We start from the raw sequence: 5,634 nt of genomic DNA, 5'->3' as shown, positions 1-5,634 counted from the left end.
CGTATATTTACCGCGTCCCTTGCTAGCGGGGCCGGGGCACGTTATATGATATGATGATATGGGGGAGGTGGCCAGGATGGCATATGATGATTCCCTTTTACCGCGTCCCTCCATGGTGGGCCGGGGCACGTTGCATGTTCATGCATATGATGGTTTTATTTACCGCGTCCCTCATTAGAGGGCCGGGGCACGTTACACGTACACGTTATATTTGCGTATTATGATTTTACTCACCGAGTCCCTCGATAGAGGGCCGGGACACGCTATATGTTTTTACGATGATTTTATAACATTGATATGCATGATATATGTTTTCAAAAGCAAGTCCTATGATTGTCTGTACTCTTTATTTCGGTATGATTTCGCTTACTACATTTCATGCTTTACATACTCAGTACATATTCCGTACCCCCTTTCTCGGGGCTGCGTTTCATGCCACGCAGTACACCCGGGTGAGTCAAGATATTAGTAGAAGATGTTCCGGCGGGATTGGCGAGCTCCATTTTCTCCGAGTGCTTTTACGGTCGGATTATCATGTTATGGTTTCATGTTCTGGGTTAGAGACTTTGCAGACAGTGTCGTGGGTATAAGACGTCGGTTATGTAAGTGGCTATGTAAGCCGATGTATTATTACGCGTTGTACTAAAAGTTTTATATGTTACCGATTTTCTTGATTCAAGAAAGGTAAAAAGCATGTTATTCTTCGAAAGATTTTCGTTATGTATTTGTGTCATGATTTGAGAGCCAGCGTGATTATGAGTATTATGTGAGTCAGCGGGTTCGCTCGGCCCTAAATAAGGGTCGGATGCCCATCACACCCTATCGGATTAAGGGTGTGACATAACAAATTATGGACAACATTTCCCTTGTAAGCTTACAACTCTTCAAATTCACATTCCATCCAACATAAACCTCAATATCCACAACAACAATAACAACACTTACATATCAAAATATACTCAAGTCCATCCCCAGTCATCTCTTAAAATAGCCCCAAGTCACTATCTTACCCTTCATCCATTTACCACTTCCATAAATATCCGCTCATCACTTAAAACTACTAAAACACTTGATAATTAACTTAAATACAAGGGTAGAAATCAGTTATATACCTTGAGGGTTCTAAGATTCAGAGGATTAGCTTCAACTTCAACTTCCCAAGCTTCACAGCTTTTATGAAACCCTAGGAGCAACCTTCTTCTTCACAAGCTTGGGTTTACGGGGCTCGGACCATACCAAATCTCCATTATAATGATAGAAGTTGGGAGTAAATATACTAGGGTTTTCTCTGACTTGGAAGAGAGAAAATGAGAAATAAAGTCGTGGGACCATATATTTATACTTGGAACTAAAAAGTTCCAGCGGCGCGGTTTGACAAATGGGTCGACGACCCGTCGACGTGTCGACCGTCCATCGACTTGCTTCGTCGACCTACGCCTGCAGATTCAAGGCTGTGGAACCATAATGACGCCGCACAAAGATGGTCCGTTGACATGTCGACGGCCCGTCGACGATGACTGTTGTCTGCAGATTTTCCTGAATCAGTCAGGTTGCGTCGATTCGATTCGTTCAACTGCTAATCCTGTAAATTGCCAGGAATACCTGCTGGTACCTTTGTACACGGGATAAGATACTTTCTATCTCCAAAACTCGGGCTCGGGTCTTTATTCCAAAGATATACCCGACTAGGAAACCATAGGTTCTCCTACGATGAAAACGAGAGGCGTAACAGCAGCATTACCCTTCCACTCTAAAACTGGCTTGCCTAGGAACTGGAATCGGACTAACTTCGTTCTACAATTGACATTAGCATAGCAAGAAGCCAACTAATCCATGCCCATAATAACATCAAGATCGATCATATCTAAATTAATCAAATCTGCTATGGTATGACGATTATAAACTATGACTACACAACCTCGATATACTCGCCTAGCTATGACCGGGTTACCAACAGGGGTAGACACCTCAAAATGTTTAATCGACTCAGGCTCTATCCCAAACTTACCAGCAACAAATGGAGTGACATATGATAAGGTGGAACCAGGGTCAATCAGCGCGTATACATCATAGGAGGAGACTGATAATATACATGGAACAACATCAGGAGACGACTCATGATCCTGTCTACCAGCTAATGGATAAATGCGATTCTGAGGACCGCTCAAACTAGATGCTCCACCCCTTCATCTACCACATCCTACTGGTGTCTGAGAACCTTGCCCTGCAGGGCGTACAGATAAAGAAGAACCAGCTGCGGATCCTGTAGGCTGAACTATAGCTACACCACCCTTTGACGGACACTCCCTCATCACATGACCTAGATGGCCATAAGCATAGCAAGCATCTGATCCCAATCGACATTGTCCAGCATGTAATCTACCACATTGGGCACTCATACTGCTTAGCTCAATATGCAAGTATCTATCTGCTCAGGCCCGTCGAACTTCTGGCTGTAAGTAATGATGGATAAAGACCTCTGAAAACTCCTGCCAAACTGCTAGAGGGGCATTCTCTCCCCTGGATAACCCCCAAGTCTGGTACCACTGTACCGCAATATCACAAAGCCTGTAAGAAGCCAACTCTACTGACTCGATCTCGTTGGCATGCGTGACACTTGGAGTCCTCTGCATGCCATCAATAAAGTCCTGGGGGTCCATGTTCTACCTCAACCCGGAGAATTTTTGGGGATCTAAACCAAGAAAATCTTTAACCTTCGCACTAACAGCTCGGTCTGCCTGACCAACACCAACTCCCTGACGCCGAGCCTGAGCGGCTACCAATCTAGTCAACAACTATATAGCATCTCGCATATCCTGATCCGGTGCATCTGGCTAAGGAACTGGATGCATTGGGGTAGGTGCTAGAGCTTGGGCTGGGGCTGGCAGCCCCCTAAGCTCCTCTGGTGCAGGCGGAGTATGCGAAGTCTGAGATGGGGTCTCACTCTGAGACTCACTCAGGGCCTTGGTAGTCCGCAGAGTACGTCTAGTAGCCTCTCCAGTCACTGTCTTACCCTTCTGGGCAGCTGTAGCTTTCTTCGGAGGCATCGCTGAAATCAGAACAATTTAATAGAAGGCGAACTCTTACCACATAACTCCATCGCACGATCTAAGATAGAAAGAGCGATAACATCCTAAATGCCCTGCAGCTTCCTGTCTATAAGTATGGTGCACAACACACCCATAAACAAGACTCTACTGGACACGGTCTGTAGACAACCCTAGGACAGAACTGCTCTAATACCACTTCTGTCACAATCCAAACCGATGAGTCATGTCGAGTGCCTGACTTCTACTGACCAGACACCCTTATACTTGTACTTGGATCTTACTGAATAACAGGGTGGCCCATATATGACTAATAACTGAACTATACTGACTCCAGTAAGAAAAACATAATAGACTCTACGTCCAGAACTCACAATCAACATATATACATACGTGCTGAAGGTAATAGTGCAAGTTGAATAGGCCGCTACATATACTGTACAACAAAATAGGAGCCGACAAGGCTACATAATATCCCAACAACACATAACTGTCTACAGACCTCTAATGCAATACAATGCTGTAGAAAGGACGGGACAGCGCCTTTTCATACCCATATATACATATCAAAATAGCATACCAAAATTAACTGCAGCTACGAACCAAGTGGAGCGCACTGACTACTGCTGAGTGGAAGTCCTACTAAGCTAGACCGCCTGTCTATCTCCCTGAACCTACGGGCATGAACATAGCCCCCCGAGCAATAGGGGACTCAATATGAATAATGTACCAAGTATGTAAGGCATAAGAACAACATGTACATAAGAACCATGAAAGACGTCTGAACATGAAAGCTAATCCAATATCTGGAAGTATCTTTGTACTATATATAACTGAAAGTGCCTCTGCGGTGTATGATATGCATGCTTTCTCCCAAAACTATATACATATATCATAGTGTCATTGTTGATGCTATGGAATGTACAACCCGATCCATATATCATGTCATCCCGTGTCCGGGGTAATCTCATAATGTGCCGCCACTGCAAGCGGGTGTGCACATCTACGTGCCTGCCCGATCGACTATAGCGAGGCGCGGTGTAAAAAAATAGTTGTATATATATATATATATATATATATATATATATATATATGCATGAAAGACTCGTAAAAGGATGCTCTGAACTACTTAAGATAACATAAGATCTCCCAGTAACATAAGAAGCTAATATGACAATATAATGGATCTCTGGAAGCTGTAGATATGGAACATATGAAATCAAGGATGCAATGAATCCTATACTATCTAGGATTAGAGTCTTTGGAACTCGCTCGTTTACTTCTTTCGTTCGTATCATAAGGATCATGCCAAAATAAATAAAAGGGATAGCCTTAACATACCTGGAAGTCTATCTAAACGTCCAATGTCTACTTCTCGAGCTCGTAAGTCTACAATTAAGATGACATAAATTACAATCAGGCTATTTACATCTCTTACTATTCAACCCAAGTATGAATAATACTTAATGAAATTTGGGCAGCATTTCCCCTATAATTCTTACTCCAATCATAACTCCAAAACAATCCATTATGTACACAACATCATCAACCACAACAACATCACATATCAACATAAACAAGTGAGAATCTCTCCAAAACCCCAATCAAAAACAGCCCACAAGGCAACCATATCAACAAACTAGTTTACGCCTTCATAGCACAATTTTCGTTTGCTTTAAACTAGGGAATTCTTCCGTAAACAACTTAATTATCCAAAGTAGAGGATAGAACATACCTTAAACTCCATTAAAATCCTAGCTCCAAGCTTCCAAATCAGCCATATAACAAGGCACCGATACTATAGTTCTTTCCTAACTAGTTTCCAATTTTACAAGACTAAGTCTTGATCCAATTTGAGAAAACTCACTTTGAAGGTTTTGGAGAGCCTTTAGGGAGTATATGAATCTGTTTGGATGAAAATATGAGGACGAAATCATGCCCAACTTAATATATTAAAGAGAGAAGGTGGCCACTGCCTCAAAAGGACGATGGCGTCGAACTGCTCGACGACGGCATCGACATGGTCGACGACTGTCGTCCTTCTACCGTCAACCTGCCACAACCCCTAATTCTTAGGTGGTTGGGTGTCAACTTGCCTCTGATCACCATCAACAATGTTGACGACGGCGTCAACATGTTGACGGGTCATCAGCTTGCCTCGTCAAGTTGCATTATGCATTTTTTCCTTTCGTTGTCGATTCGTTTAATCTCTAATCCTTCCAATATTTGTAATACTTAAACTTAGCTATTCATATATGAAAGTTAGGCTTGTCTACTTTTCTATAACCTTGAAGACGAATCACTACAAGAAAAAGGCTTATCTGCGACCAACATTTAGGGACGAGTTAATAATCCCGTCTCTAAAAGTACATTTTTTGGGATGAGATTTTATTCCGGTCCTGAATTCTACATTTTATTGCGACGGGACTAAATCTAGTCTCAAAAGAATTTAGTAACTGGTCCCAAATTGTAATTTATGGGCCATGAGAGGGATAGATGCCAACAAATATAATATTAAAATATTAAAAAAACTACTATTTTCTCAAGAATTTGGCGCCAAATCAAGTGTAGTGAAATAAAAACTTAT

The sequence above is a fragment of the Lycium ferocissimum genome, unplaced genomic scaffold, assembly GCF_029784015.1.
Source record: "Lycium ferocissimum isolate CSIRO_LF1 unplaced genomic scaffold, AGI_CSIRO_Lferr_CH_V1 ctg2150, whole genome shotgun sequence".
NCBI classification, from domain to species: Eukaryota; Viridiplantae; Streptophyta; class Magnoliopsida; order Solanales; family Solanaceae; genus Lycium; species Lycium ferocissimum.
Note: the sequence above shows the minus strand (reverse complement) of the source record.